The following is a 16,554-nucleotide window of genomic DNA, read 5'->3' as shown; positions in this document are numbered from 1 at the left end:
AGGAATGACTGTACAGTGGTACCTTGGGTTACATACGCTTCAGGTTACAGATTCTGTTAACCCAGAAATAGTACCTTGGGTTAAGAACTTTGCTTCAGGATGAGAACAGAAATCGTGCTCCGGCGGCGCGGTGGCCGCAGGAGGCCCCATTAGCTAAAGTGGTGCTTCAGGTTAAGAACAGTTTCAGGTTAAGAACGGACCTCTGGAACGGATTAAGTACATAACCAGAGGTACCATTGTAGAGTGATTCTAGCAGTTAATTTTTATCAGGAGGTAGCATAAACATTTTCTTATTATTGGCACATTAGTATCATTCTTAGAAATATTATGACTGGTGTGGAAAATGTGTGCATTAACAGTGAAGAAAACATAAAACTAAAGAACAGCTGGTCCTCTCTTTTGCTTTTTTTCTTTTACTAATAGCTTATCTGCAGCAGCAGTCGCTGCAACTATTTGCATCAATAATATACAAAGCTGGATAGAAAAGTTTAGAAACCTATCTCATTAGTGTAAAACTTTTTAATGCTGAAGATAGCTTTTGCCCAGGGATAATCTTTAGTGGGGGCTGGTGGTGGGTGGGGCAAGAATCACCCTCCCCACTCTCTTAGATACAATACTTCTCATTCACCCTTGCATGTTTACACAGGGATAACTCTCCCCTCTTCCTTTCTCTTCCCCTGGTTCTGCTACCTACACTTCCTCTGTTTCTCCCAAGCGCCCTAGTACCCTGGTTGAGCCCCTGCTTGAATTGCACTTCTTTGCCTAATTTTCAGCGCCAGATGACGGCCGTTCTCTTCCTCCAGGCTTTTGAATAGGTCTTCTGAATATATTGGGGGTAAGATGGCAGATGGGTCTGCTGATATGTTTTTCACTCCATTTTATTGTTATGTTCTTTTTTCCACTGTTGTGATCCGCCCCAGGAATTGCTCGTGACGAGGGACTGGGACACAAATCCTATTAAATACAGTTGTTAACGTTTTGTCTTTATGCTGCGTTCAGTCAGGCTGCAGAAACAAATGATCAAGTCTATTCTTAAATTTCAACCCCATTGCAAAAGTTTAAAATTTCACTCCTCCAGTTTCATAAACTAAAGCTGAGAAATGCTCAACTGTACAGTGGTACCTCAGGTTACAGACGCTTCAGGTTACATACACTTCAGGTTACAGACTCCACTAACCCAGAAATAGTGCTTCAGGTTAAGAACTTTGCTTCAGGATGAGAACAGAAATCGTGGTCCGGCGGCGCGGCAGCAGCAGGAGGCCCCATTAGCTAAAGTGGCGCTTCAGGTTAAGAACAGTTTCAGGTTAAGAATAGACCTCCGGAACGAATGAAGTACTTAACCAGAGGTACCACTGTACTGATTAAGGTTGTTGTCTTTGTCCTTCTTCTAACGCAGCCAGACCAGGATGTCAGAACATCGCAAAATATTACTGTTGACCTCAGAGTTCAGATGCCTTTATATAGCATGAATATTTTTTTTCAAATCATTACACTGGTCAACAACAAATTTGTTTGCGTTTTTTCAGCTGATTTAGGACGAATCTGATGCGCTGAATCCCAAAATCACATTGGTTTTACTCAATCAGGTCAAGTTTTTGAGCTATGGCCACATGTCGTTTTTTTACGTTTTTGTTCACATGTACGCTTGTGTGGAGCATTTTAGAAGAAGTTGGTGGGGGTAAAATGCCATGTCGAACAATTGTTTTGATTGGAAATGATTATTTTAATGACAAGAAGTATTCAGGTCCGATAGTTCTGGGTGATTATGTCGAAAAGGGATCAGTTTGAAGTCATAAAACCTCGAAATCTTCCATAAATCTTCCAGAGTTCGGAAACTCAATGAACGAAGTGGAACTGGAAGTGTGGAAGGTATTTGTTCTGGTAGCCAGAAACTACGCAGAACTTGTCAACAACATGCTGACTGCTTTCAGAAACCTGGGCTGCAACATGAGCGTCAAGATGCACTACCTATTTTCACATATGGACCGGTTTCCTGAGAACCTGGGTTCAATGAGTGACGAGCAGGGGGAGAGATTCCATCAGGACATGAAAGAGATGGAGACCAGGTATCAGGGTCGCTGGGACACAGTCATGATGGCTGACTACTGTTGGACTCTGAAGAGAGACCTCCCTGCCGCTGAGCATTCCTGGAGTTCCAAGAAACAGAAGTTCAAGCCCTGAAGTTTGAAAAATGGTGAAGCAACATGCAATTTACGTGTACTTACCTTTATCAATGCCCACCATTCAGTTTACAGTAATCAATGTTTCTATCAGGTAATCAATATATGTTGTTGAAAAAACATTTTTTTCTCTTGAAAACATATTTAGGATGATATGTGTTGACAAAAATCAGCTGATAATGCCACAAAAATGTAATCGATTTTGTCACAAGATCTGATTTTTTTTCAAATCAACATAGCACAAAAACCTGACCTGATGGAGAGAAACGGATGCCAGTTCCTGATTCAGCAGTGCAAAAATACCCTAAATGAGTTGTAGAAATCTAGACAACATTCAAAAAGTAAAAAATTGTTGCCCAGTGTTATCTATACTTTTGTGGAAAGCAAGCAAAAAGTTTGTTGGGGGAAGAGACTCAGGGATTGCTAGAACTCAGAAGAGAAAATTCTTTGCTAGTAGTGGGAGCTGCTTGTGACAGACAACTACCCTCATATTTCTTACTTATTGCTTAATTTCAGCAATGTCCATTCAGTCATTGCTTCCTACTGATGGAATATGCTGCCCTCAGATGTCTCTCTTGGGGGCTGTTGTGTTGTTTTACTGCTTTCTCATTCCTGTGTTTATCTACCAGCACAACTTGGGACTCTCAATGATTATGTCATTAAAATGACTATATTTCCTTTCTTCAGAGAACCAGAACGCTTGCACACATCTGGAATTCTGAGTTCCAAACAAGCAGGGGCTGAACAATGGCAAAGAATGTCCATGAAACATGAACAGGAGGGATATAAATATATATATACCTCACACGGGGTGGGGGTGAGGATAAAAGCGCCTTGAGAAACCATGAGCAAAAATTTGTCGATAGTGCATAAATTTACAACAAATGTAAAGCAGAAGCTCCATTACACTCAGGTTAGCCTTTTAGTATCATACTTCCCAAGGGACATTGAATGAAGATAGTGAATAAAGTGCTTTTTAATAATTAAAGGCAACATTCTGTAAAATGATGTAGTCAGTTGGATAAACAGTGGAAAGATGATTCTAGGAAACTTTACATCCCTTGTAGAACAGAGAGAAAACATACATGATATGACCACCAAGGGGTTTAGTTGTTATTATACATCAGGAAAGTGTACTGATGGGCACGTTAGAACAAAACAGAAGTGTGATGCTTTGTTTGTCTGCTTAATATGGAAAACAAGGAATTATATGTTTTGGTGTTGGCACAGTTGAATGTTTTGGCAATCTTATCCTCGGAGGCCCACCACAATCTCCCCTGGCCCTCTCCCATGTGTTGCTGGCCTAGAAAATACAAGCATATGCTGGATTTCAGATGCTGCAGTACATGCTAAGGATGTGTATATGCTCATGTAATAGCTACTGGTACATGTGGAGTTCTGCACAGAACACAGTTCAGCCCATGTCTAGAGTCATCATTGCATCTGTTTGCAGTAACATGTTAAGGCCAACTTCATACCCTTAGGGGAAGAAGTCTTAGGTGTTTTAAGAGTTGACCTAAAAGTATAAAAATACAAACGCAAAAAGTGTATGCCTTAGTCCAGATATACTTACCAGGGAGCCCGGCTACCCGAATGTCGCTGTTGTGTTGATCAACCCTATTGTGGCAAACCCAGGTTTGCGTTTGTGTTGTTTTTCAAATAGCCCCAAAGCCAGCCTTTTTAGAGGTGCAAATGAAGGTGTCTGTAGATAAAGTTCCCCTGTATAAACAGCTGGCACACATCAGAATATTCTATATTTTCTGTATTGCATATAAACCAGTTAACAAACCCAACACTTGTGTGTGGAGTCTGTAGCCTGACTTTGTAGTCAAGGTCCAATGGACAACACAATCTCATTAGATTGTGGATATTTACTGATAACAGATAAAATCAGGCGACTTGTTCATCCATTACATTTCTAAGGTGCCTTTCAGCTAAAAAACCAGACTCCCCAAAGGAAAACTCAGTAGCCTTGAGGCAGGGGGAAAGTGGGTTTGTGGTAGCTTTGAAAACGACATTATGAGCTGTGTCACAAGATGAATGCAGATAAGCAACTTGTGGGAAATGTGGGGAAGGCGTCCTACTTGATGATGCCTCTATCACAAATTAAAATGTGTGGCAGGAAAAAACAACAACATTTGCATTACGACAAGGCTGTATATTGTTTCCCTGCTTATTTAACATATATGCAGAATTCATCATGCAAAAGGCTGGGCTGGATGAATCCCAAAATGGAATTAAGATTGCCGGAAGAAATATCAACAACCTCAGATATGCAGATGACACAACCTTGATGGCAGAAAGTGAGGAGGAATTAAAGAACCTTTTAATGAGGGTGAAAGAGGAGAGCGCAAAATATGGTCTGAAGCTCAACATCAAAAAAAATGAAGATCATGGCCACTGGTCCCATCACCTCCTGGCAAATAGAAGGGGAAGAAATGGAGGCAGTGAGAGATTTTACTTTCTTGGGCTCCATGATCACTGCAGATGGCGACAGCAGTCACGAAATTAAAAGACGCCTGCTTCTTGGGAGGAAAGCAATGACAAACCTAGACAGCATCTTAAAAGCAGAGACATCACCTTTCCAAAAAAGGTCCGTATGGCTAAAGCTATGGTATTCCCAGTAGTGATGTATGGAAGTGAGAGCTGGACCATAAAGAAGGCTGATCGCCAAAGCATTGATGCTTTTGAATTATGGTGCTGGAGGAGACTCTTGAGAGTCCCATGGGCTGCAAGAAGATCAAACATATCCATTCTGAAGGAAATCAGCCCTGAGTGCTCACTGGAAGGACAGATCTTGAAGCTGAGGCTCCAATACTTTGGCCACCTCATGAGAAGAGAAGACTTCCTGGAAAAGACCCTGATGTTGGGAAATATTTAGGGCACAAGGAGAAGGGGACAACAGAGGACGAGATGGTTGGACAGTGTTCTTGAAGCTATGAACATGAGTTTGACCTAACTGTGGGAGGCAGTGGAAGACAGGAGTGCCTGTTGTGCTCTGGTCCATGGGGTCATGAAGAGTTGGACATGACTAAACGACTAAACAACTATGGAAACACCATATAGTAGAAAATCTTAACACAGAGTAAGTGAGCTGTGTCTGTACAATATTCATCCACACAGCTGGCTTCACTATGATTGCACTGTAAGAGGTCCCCACACTTCTGTTTGCATGTTTGAGTCAGACCACACAAACAAACACACACAAACACACAATTTGCAAGGGATCAGAAGAATTTACAATTGGCTTGGAATTTTTTTAGAAGAAACAATGCCTTGGAGAGCAATATTCCATTTTTAAAGCAAGGGCCCCTAAACTGTGACCCTCCAGATGCTGCTGAACTAATACCCCCCCCCCCACTTATCCTTGGCTATTGGCCATACCAGTTGGTCCAACAACACCTGGCGGTTAGGCAACCCTGTGTTACAGGAAAACCAATCTGAATTCACCCTGTCCTTGCATGCTGTAGCAAGAGGACTGTCTACATCCTATCTACCATAGTGACTAGCTATTGTGATTTATGTTTGCAAAGTTCTCCAGACAATGGAAGGAGCCTAATAAACAGCATGTTTTAAGAAATGAAACTCAGGGTTTCTCCTCCTCCATTTTCCCCCCCATGCAAAATTGCAGTGAACCACAGACATGGACCTTTGGAAAGCCACTTGCTGATTATTGGCTCCCATTTCAACATTCCCTACTGTAGGAGGCAACCTGGCTCAAGTCGCATTATTCCTTAATGATCCGTGACTTGATGTATCATCATCTTTAGCTCTCAGTCTGTGGGAGAATTCTGAAAACATGCAATGAAAATATGAGTTTCATTTATATAAAAATGGCCTGAGCACTTTTAGGAAAAGAAAAGGCAAATCTGAGAGAAAAGGCATGAGAGAAAGCTGTTGATTACATGGGATAACACTGGCTCGAGATACACAGGCCACATCTACACCATATATTTAACGACTCCCCCCCCCAAAGGATCCTGGGAGCTGTAGTCTGTTTAGGGTGCCCAGAATTGTCGCTTGTTAAGAGTAAACCACACTTCCCAGGATTCTTTGGGGGAAGCCATGTGCTTCAAATGTATGGTGTGAATGTGACCACAAGTACAAATTGTGACCTCACATACTGAAAGGAGTTACTTCACAGACTTTTGACCCCCCCCCCCATGATCAATAGATTCTGGCTATTTAGGTCCATCTATTCTTTGTGTCAGCCTCTTACTCTCTGTTGCCATTGATATGATACTGCCCATATCCCCAGTGCTCTCTGCTTTTGACTAGAAGCCACTTTCAACAATCTCAGGATGAGTTCTTTCCTACTGCTGATATCAGAGATCCTTTCTACTAGAGATGCTAGGGATTCCACCAGACGCTGCTGAGCTATGGCCTCTCCCAATGATTTCAATAACTAAATAGCCATCCATAGATGGAAAGGCAGTGTGTACATTTACTTAATAAAATAAAACATCACAGGCATTCCACTTTCTTCTGGACCCTACTTGAAAAGATCCCCTTAGAAAGTGTTTAGAGTTTTGCAGAATTTGAAACAAATAGTGGGCTGGGCCTGTGCAGAAGGGGGTGGACAACCAGCTATACTTGCTTCAAGTCATGGAAGGCTAAGTTGGCTGGGGGCCCCCACTAGGGACAGGCTGCTTACTTTGTTTGAGTTTATAACTTCATTCTAACAAGAATGACCCGGGCCTCAGATCAGCTCCACATGGGCCTGTAGACGGCGGAGGCTTTTATCCTGGGATTTTCCCCCCCTCCCGGGCAGTAGCTCAAGAGCAGAGTATCTGCTCTGTGTGCAGAAGGCAGAAGGTCCCTGACATCTTCAGCTAGGGCTGTGAAAGACTCCCTGTCTGAAGCCCTTTAGAGTCCCTGCCAGTCACAGTAGACAATACTGAGCTAGATGGTCCAATGCATAGCTGTCAAGCGTCCCTTATTTGGCGGGACAGTCCCTTATCCCAGCGCCATGTCCCGCTGCTGTCCCTTATTGATGATGTCCCTTAAATTTCCTGGGTTTCAAAGGAAGCAGCTCCTCTCCCTCCCTCCCTGCCGACCAGGGAGGAGGGAGGCTCCAGCTGGGTTGCTTGGCTGCGTTGCTCACCCAATAAGGAGTCTAAGAATGACTGGGGGGTGGAGCTTGCATGCCTTGTGCCGATCAAATCGGCCACGTTGCCTGGGGACTCGCCTTTGCTCAGCGCTTCCCAGCGGAGAGGTGACAGTGGTTTTCCTTGCTGCATCCCCTTTGCCGGGTTGCTGCGCTGTGGGAACCACCACTTGAGGCTTCGTTTGGCTGCTAGCTGGGCTTTCTGCCTTTGGCTCGGAGGGGATCAGAAGTCGAACATACCTGTGCTGAGAAAATCCCTTATTTTGTCTGCTGATCCCTTATTTTCAAGGCTGTTAGTCTCTTATTTTCAAATCTGTAAGTTGACAGCTATGGTCCAATGGTCTGACTTGGTATAAGGCGGCTTCCTCTGTTTCTATTATTATTCTCCCCTGAAATGTCTGGTGAACATGTGAGCCGCCACAGGGTGGCAGTGCAGAACTTCAAGGGCTGGGGGCTGACTGGATGGGGGCTGCGGGTTTTGTACGTGCCTTTTCCAACCAAACTTCATAAATTCAGGAGTTTATTGAAGTTCTGGTTTCTTAGGCCTCATTTCTGTGCTCGTTTCTCTAGGGAAATTTTACATCTTGATCACCTCAGCTGGCTGTAAAAGAGTCCCCAAGCACCAGGCACTAAGTCTGTGCCAAACCTAGATTCTCATGTAAGTGAATTCGAGGGGAAGTTGGGAGTTAGAGCGTGCAGCTGTTTTAACCTTATGCTACCCACCAGCTCCTTGTGCTTCGTAGCAGACCCTCCATTTTTTCAGAGACGGTCCCGGATTTACAGAAGCCATCCCTGTTTCTGATTTGATCCCAGAATGTCCCACTTTTCCTTAGGGTGTCCCTATTTTCATTGGAGAAATGTTGGATGGTATGATAGGACGTCCCTATTAGCATCAGAGAAATGCTGGAGGGTGTGGACTTATGCGACCCCCCAAGCCAAGGAGATAAGTAACTATACAACCTTTAGAAGACATCTGAAGGCAGCCTGGTATAGGGAAGCTTTTAAATATTTAATATTTCCACCTCTTTTTCCATCTCATTGCCATACATCCGGGTTTTCCCTGACATTTTGCCGATGCGGCAAAATCCCGCCCCCCACACCATTTTTTACACCTGAAAACCAGGACATGCCAGGAATTTCCCTGACGTATGGCAAGCCTACCTAGAAGGGAATGTGGCTAAAAAAGGTCCCCCAACCCTGTTCTGTATTCCTGCAAACCTAAACTCATTGTCAAGATTTGCATGTCAGAACTTCACAGTTGCTCACGCAAAGAGCTGCTGACTCCTGCTTAAAAAACAAAACCTTTTTAATTCCTTTGTATGTACACTGGTACCTCCGGTTGTGAATGGGATCTGTTCTGGAGGCCTGTTCACAACCTGAAAAGAACGCAACCTGTGTCTGCACGCGTGCGGGTCGCAATTCGCCGCTTCTGCGCATGCGCATAACGCCATTGTGTGCATCTGCGCATGCACGAGAGGTGAAACACGGAAGTAACCCTTTCCGGTACTTCCGGGTCGCCGCAGGATGCAACCTGAAAACACGCAACCTGAAGCAAACGTAACATGAGGTATGACTGTATCCACCAAACCCTGAAAGAGGAAGAGATATTGATAGGCTCAAGAGCAACTCTGAGACTCCACAAATCGGAGCTCCCTGAACCACATTAAAAACATTAACATAAGCTTTGGCTGCCTTTTGCAAAGAGGTGAAGGTGAGGTCAAGGCTCCCTGACACCTGCCGCCATAGCAGTATGTGCAGACTAAGCACCTAAGTAATTCCTATTGATCACCGGAGCTGCAGAATGAGACACCACGGGAACTTAATCAATTTTATGTCACTGATTCATTACACATTGATATTTTACTGGTGAGTTCTCATCCCTGCAATATCAATAGTAATAGAATACCAAAGCCCCTTGCTGCGCTAGCTCTTTTGTGTATATTTGCATGGATTTTCAGTCTAGGTCCATATCCGCTGTGGAAAGTGGAACCAACACCACATTTCAGCAGTGAATGAAGGCATTGTCAAACCACTCTTTTCAGCTGTAATTATGGATTTCTATAGGCAATAATCTCCTAAGCACCGGCCGTAGAGCAGGAGCAATGTTTACTTTCCTCTTCAGCTGCAAACTGAACAGACTCTGCATCCATCATCTGAAGGAGCTTCTTTGTGTGCCTCCTCCACATGAGGTCTGGAGGGTCGCAACCTGAGGGCGGGCCTTTTCGGTAGTGGCTCCCCATTTGTGGAATGTTCTCCCCAGGGAGGTTTGTCTGGCGTTTTCATTATATATTTTTAGGCTCCAGGCGAAAACGTTCCTCTTCTACCAGGCCTTTGGCTGATTTCATATTCTACAGCCTTTTTAATGTGTCTGTGGGAAGGTGGGGTGCTTTTGTTTTTTTCTGTTTTGCTCTACTTATTTTCATGATTTTATCCTGTATTTTACCTCGTTAACTGCCCTGAGATCTTAAGATGAAGGGAAGTATATAAATCTAACAAATAAACAATAAATAATAAACCAATGGAGCTGTGGCAGTTTGCCTCATATGACCCTATCCCTGCGTTATGAGACGTGCATTCTGCATGGATCACATCTGCAATCCAAGCGTCCACTGTATTGTTTTTGTATTTCTTGTATTTTCTTACATTTATATTCCATCCTTTTTTCCATCACAGAGCTGAAGGCAGCATAAAGTGAGTTTACAGGCATACTCCCATTCAGACACCTACCCTTCTTCTTCGGCAATCACTCGTAGCCGAGTAAGATTGTCTTCCATGAACACAGTCCTAACAGTGAGTCCATAAGTGACTGTGGAGGCCAATTCTGGATCCACATGTCCTTCCACAGTGGGGACATAGGTTTCCGGATAGGAGTTGATCATGGTGAAGGTTTGCCAAGCGTGACTTCCTCTTAGCACGTTTGTCCCTTGCGTCCTGACCAGCCTAACGTCAGCACGGCGGTGGCTTCATGTGCCTTCAGACCATACTTTGGGATCTCACTTTCTCAAAAGTGGCTGTGGAAAGAGGGTTTCAACTGGGGATGTGGTGCTTTGGGGAATTAAACCACTCCCTCTTTCTCTTTACCACAAATATAACCCCCCCACCTGCAAGCTGGATGCCATTAGCTGCACTGAAGGATGAAGCGCTGGCTAGTAGCTGTATTGGGGAAGACCACAGGCATTCTTCTTTTTGGCCAGTAGCAACCTGGGGGTGATTTAAATTAGGGAAATGGTGTGGGAATAATGGGTTAATTCACCCACCCACCACTGCATGCCCTGATCAGATTTGCTACTTTGTTCGTTCAAACAATTTATAGGCTGCCTTTTAGGGCAACTGCCCTCAGAAGACGGCTTCCACACAAAATTAAAATATGGTTCTACATTAATGAACAATGAATACTTTACAAAAAACCGTGAAAGTGCTAAGGTAAAGCAAAATGTGTCAGGAGATATGATCTTCCAAGTTACTTGTGTGGAGTTTGCTCCTTAATCTTATCCATTTTCCTCCCACCCTCTGAGCCCCTTTTCCTTTCCTCCCATTTTTAAAAATATTCATTGTGGGCCTTGGAGTAAGGATGGGCACTTTACTCATGTAAAGCTACTAGTGTGTTTTAGGTGTGTGGGTTAAACCACAGAGCCTAGGACTTGCTGATCAGAAGGTCGGCGGTTCGAATCCCCACGACGGGGTGAGCTCCCGTTGCTCTGTCCCAGCTCCTGCCAACCTAGCAGTTCAAAAGCACATCAAAGTGCAAGTAGAGAAATAGGTACCGCTCCGGCAGGAAGGTAAACAGCGTTTCTGTGTGCTGCTCTGGTTCTCCAGAAGCGGCTTAGTCATGCTGGCCACATGACCTGGAAGCTGTACGCCGGCTCCCTTGGCCAATAAAGTGAGATGAGCACCGCAACCCCAGAGTCGGCCACGACTGGACCTAATGGTCAGGGGTGCCTTTACCTTTACCTAATATTTTTAAAAGGTGTTTATATACTGCTTAATTACCAATGAATAAAATCAATTATAATTAAATGTAACACCCCCTCCCCCCAAAGAACCCCATCCTTAAAACTCCTAATTAAAAAAAGGTCTTTGTTCAACAGGGAGGAGGCCTGTCTAATCTATTCAGGAGGGAGTTCCACAGAGTTAGGCCCACAATACTGAATGCACAGTTCATGATGGGTACAAACTATGCTCCTATGATTCTATTTTCTTCACCATAGTATTTTCACCACACCATACAATTCACAGTGAACTGAAAGTGTTTTTACACAGAACCGTTATCTATCAGATGTACTGACTATCCTGTAGGGTTGTATGTGTGTAGTAAGTACCGTATTTTTTGCACCATAACACTCACTTTTTTCTTCCTAGAAAGTAAGGGGAAATGTCTGTGCGTGTTATGGAGCGAATGCCTATGGGTGGCGGGGGGGATCTGCTGCAGTTGTGAGCAGAGGATCCATGGTTCCCCTTCCTTCCCTCCTCCGTGGCTCGCTTTGAAACAGCAGCGGGAGAAGAGCCGCTGAGTGGGGAGGAGAGAGGGACAGAGAGCCTGCTTGCTTTAAAGGAGCAAAGCGGGAGAGGAGAGGAGCGGCTTACACGAGTGTAAGCGGCTCCTGCCCGGTTGGCTCCTTTAAAGCAAGCAGGCTCTCTGTCCCTCTCTCCACCCCACTCAGCTCGCTAAATAGCATTATTAGCAGCATCCCTCTCCACACACCCCATGCGTGCTCCTTGTCCCTTGAGTGCTTTTCTTTCCCTCCCTACTTAAAAAGTGGTTACAAAGCACGGATCCACATGGATCCTCAGGATTTTTGCACTGGGTCACCCCAAATTCACCATCAGATCACATAGCATGTCCATGGCTACATCTTGCACCCAAAAAATCACGAACCCACTGTTGCCTGGGGTCGCAGTGGTGCAAAAATGTGGTTACAAAGCATGGATCCACATGGATCCTCAGAATTTTTGCATTGGGCTACTCCAAACTCACTGTCAGATCACATGTCTGTGGCCACAGCATGAACCACAAAAATCATACATCCACTGTTTCGTTTAGAATATTTTTTTTTCTTGTTTTCCTCCTCTAAAAACTATGTGCATGTTATGGTCTGGAGCGTGTTATAGAGCGAAAATTACGGTAGCTCTTTTACTGCTGTGTCATCTGAATCCTTTTGGTTTCTAATCTGCTTCGTCTCTTTAGATGCTGACTCAACATTCCTCATTGCCTGCTGTGAAGATCCTCCCATCTTGCAGGAGGTATATCTCAGGGTAAGAAAAGGAGGATTATATATTTGGAGATTAATCCCAGGAAGCTTATCGCAGCAAAATTCACTTTGCAATGAACAGGTTTGGGTCATCAGAGTCAACATTGTTGTGCCGTGTTTCTCACATATAGATGAGACTATGGATCTATAACCACAGAATGAAATTTTGGGTCTTTAACTGTGTAAGAGCTCTTTGGAACAGATGGAGATTTCCTGCCCACTTCTTGCTTACTGTGATCCTTATAGTATGTAGCTAAGTAACATTGGAGGAAAGGGGGCATGCACCCACAGCGTTCAAAATAATTTATGTCACACGGAGAAATCCAAGTAGACCTTCTCAGCGTGCATCAAAATGAATCCATTATCCCAGTCAATCCTGAGTAATGACTACTAATTTGGGAAGCAGCTGCAGCTCTGCCCTGAGTTTTGATTCACTCTCCCGAAGTTCTTGAAGACATTTCTGAAAAGAACAGCATAGCATTTCACCTGCCTTCTGAAACACTGAGAAAACTCTTGTGCCCACTTCTCTCACTTTGATATTAACAGGGTATTTCTGTTGTCAAGACTAGGAAATTGGAGATCCCCTCTTGTGTCTCCTCTTCCCTTAAATCATGGTGTAAAGCAGGCATAGGCAAACTCGGCTCTCCAGATGTTTTGGGACTGCAACTACCATGTTCCCTAGCTAACAGGACCAGTGGTCAGGGATGATGGGAACTGTAGTCCCAAAACATCTGGAGGGCCTAGTTTGCCTATGCCTGGTGTAAAGCAAGCTCTGCTGACTTTTAGCAGGGAAATGGCAAGGCTGCCATTTTTTGCGGGCCCCAGGTCCTATGTCTGTGCTGGAGGAGACTCTTGAGAGTCCCATGGACTGCAAGAAGATCAAACCTATCCATTCTGAAGGAAATCAGCCCTGAGTGCTCACTGGAAGGACAGATCCTGAAGCTGAGACTCCAATACTTTGGCCACCTCATGAGAAGAGAAGACTCCCTGGAAAAGTCCATGATGTTGGGAAAGATGGAGGGAACAAGGAGAAGGGGACGACAGAGGACGAGATGGTTGGATAGTGTTCTCGAAGCTACCAGCATGAGTTTGACCAAACTGCAGGAGGCAGTGGAAGACAGAAGTGCCTGGCGTGCTCTGGTCCATGAGGTCACGAAGAGTTGGACACGACTAAATGACTAAACAACAAGTTCCTATGTCACATCCACACCATACATTTAAAGCATTCTTCTACCACTTCAACATATGTTCCAACTTTTTTCCATTCCAAATCTGGGAAACCTCTCCCACCATGCTGCCCCTGCTGCCCCCCGTCCTCCCAGGCTGCATCGGCCCACCACTCCCTTACGTTGGTCAGCTCTCCTCTGCTGCCACCACTGCGAGGCTGAGGCTTCCTTTGCCAGGCCCGCCACGGCCACCGGCAAACTTCTGGAAGTTGGCAGTGCGCTTCCGAAAGTTGGTGTCATGCTTCCTGAAGTACTCCAGGAGCTACGGTGGATCTCAGAGGAGGTCTCGCCAGGGTGACGGAGGAAGCGGGACACCCAAGATTAACACCAGAAGCTGGGTGTCCATCTGGGATGTCCCACTCAAAGCGGGATGATTGGCAGTTATGCTCCGATAGTCATGGCTTCCACCAAAGCATGCTGGGAATGGTAGTCTGTTAGGGGTGCTGAGAATTGTTGGAGACTGCTGACAGAGTTACAGTTTCTGGCACTCATAAACTACATTCCCCGGGGTCCTTTGAAAGGGTGGGGGAACAAAGACTCTTGAAGTTGCAGAAGAGTGCTTTAAATGTGGTGCGTGGATGTGACAGGAGAAGAGTTTCCCTTCACTTAGAAGCTGTTTTGCTTGCTGCGTTTATGTGTGTCTGTCTGCTGTTAAAGGGTGGGGCAGGTCTGTCTATTTCCAGTTTGTGTCAGTTTCATGTGCATTCATTCCTAAGTCCATTTTAGTCCATTTTAATGCCATTAATTAGCACAAAAACAGATCTGCATGGGGTTTTTTATATTTAAATACGCATTTTCTCACGAGAGGCAGATGCAAACATTTTTAAGTGTTTCTAAACACCCCTACACAGAAGTTGCTACAAACTATTTCTTTCATGTTTCAATAATGCTATATTCATCATTTTCTTGACTCTATTGACATGTAGCACCTCTGGCTCAGTGTGGGTAATTGAGAGTTATGTAGCTGTCAGCTTTCTTACGGGTACATGGAAAATGATTTTGCTTACGTTGAATTGCTGCCTACTAGTTTGTTAACGCTATGTATTATGAATGTAAATGTTGACATATTTAAGAATGATTTCTGCATTAGTTATGGCCTTGGGTGCTATTGTGAGCTTACATTAGATAGCTGTGGCTTCTTACATACAGTGGTACCTTGGGTTACAGATGCTTCAGGTTACATACGCTTCAGGTTACAGACTCCACTAACCCAGAAATATTACCTCGGTTAAGAACTTGCTTCAGGATGAGAACAGAAATCGCATGGCGGCGCTGCGGCGGCAGCAGGAGGCCCCATTAGCTAAAGTGGTGCTTCAGGTTAAGAACAGTTTCAGTTTAAGAATGGACCTCCAGAATGAATTAAGTACTTAACCCGAGGTACCACTGTATTTTGCAATCTATAAAACCAGGATTATTTTTTTTAAATTACTTATTCAGAGTATGAGCCTGCTAGCACTTTGTCTGTGTCTCTGCTTGAGAAAAGGTGATGAGGAACATGGCTACATACATTTAAAACACATGACTTCCCCCAAAGAATTCTGGGAACTGTAGTTTGTTAATAGTGCTGGGAATGCTAGCTTTGTGATGAATAAACTACAGTTCCCAGGATTCTTTGAGGGCAGCCGTGTGCTTTACATGTATGGTATGCACGCTGTTCATAACAGAGTGTGTGAGAGAGCAACAGACAGAAGTGAAGACAAAGAGAATTATTGGAATTATGACAATCTGGAGGACCTAGTATATTCCTCCTTTACATACATTCTGCAGAAAAAAATACTGTAACATAGATAGATATACATGTAACAATTATATTTGCCATGAAGAAGTGTGGAGCTGGCCATAAATCTTAAGAGTGTTTTGGGGTGGCTGTTATCTTGTGAAGTTTATGTACTAACAAAGATAAATGCCCTTTGCAAAAGATCTTGACACTGATGTGAATATATAATATTCGTGTCACTGATGATTTGCTAATAAACTAGGTAATGTGCAGTGGCAGCGTTTAATCGTGTGAGAGTCTGCTGATCCATGTATTTCCATCTTACACATTTTAGAAATGAAACATTCTGTGCAGTTGCAAACCACAGACATGAAAACACAAACATTAGATTAGTCAAATACTGTGCTCATGGTTATTTTCTCTGTATTTGACATGTTACAAAGAAATCTCATGTTTGATTACTGATGCTGAATTATTATTATTTTTTAAAAAGCTTAGACTTGACAAAGGAGATCCGGGGATATCAAGATAAGAAAGCTGTCACCACTTCTCTTAGATTCTGGTTTAACAAAGGGATTTTCTAAAAATTAATTCCAGAGTTAGAAATATGCCCAGTTTGCCACTGCTTTCAGTTCATTTGGATCTTTGTTCCCATCCTGTCATATAACGATGTTAGCCTTGGTGCTGACCTTTAAAGCCCTAAACGGCCTTGACCCAGTATACCTGAAGGAGCGCCTTCATACCCATCATTCTGCCCAGACACTGAGGTCCAGTGCCGAGGGCCTTCTGCCGGTTCCCTCACTGCAAGATGTGAGGTTACAGGGAACCAGGCAGAGCACCTTCTTGGTGGTAGCATTTGCTCTGTGGAACGCCCTCCCATCAGATGTCAAGGAAATAAACAACTATCTGACTTTTAGAAGACACCTGAAAACAGCCCTGTTTAGGGCAGTGGCGTAGCGTGGGTTGTCAGCACCCGGGGCAAGGCAAGTAATTTGTGCCCCCTAACCCGTGGATTTGTGCCCCTAACCCTAACCCCCAGATGTTGCGCCCAGTGCGGCCGCCCCCCCTGCACCCC

The 16,554-nt window shown here is 44.3% G+C and overlaps 1 long non-coding RNA gene across 1 annotated transcript in view; it reads right to left on the bottom strand.

The window, feature by feature from the left end:
- LOC310703326 overlaps positions 1–14,994 on the bottom strand; it is a 24,881-nt gene extending 9,887 nt beyond the window's left edge. Inside the window, exon 1 of the long non-coding RNA XR_014524077.1 lies at positions 13,885–14,994. This is a non-coding gene — a long non-coding RNA (uncharacterized lncRNA). The remainder of the gene's footprint in view (positions 1–13,884) is intronic.
- Between the last annotated feature and the right edge of the window lie 1,560 nt (positions 14,995–16,554).

This window comes from Podarcis liolepis, assembly GCF_965112155.1.
Source record: "Podarcis liolepis genome assembly, chromosome: 1".
In the NCBI taxonomy this organism is placed as follows: Eukaryota; Metazoa; Chordata; class Lepidosauria; order Squamata; family Lacertidae; genus Podarcis; species Podarcis liolepis.
The sequence above is the reverse complement of the archived record's forward strand: the minus strand, read 5'-3'. Positions and strand labels throughout refer to the sequence as shown.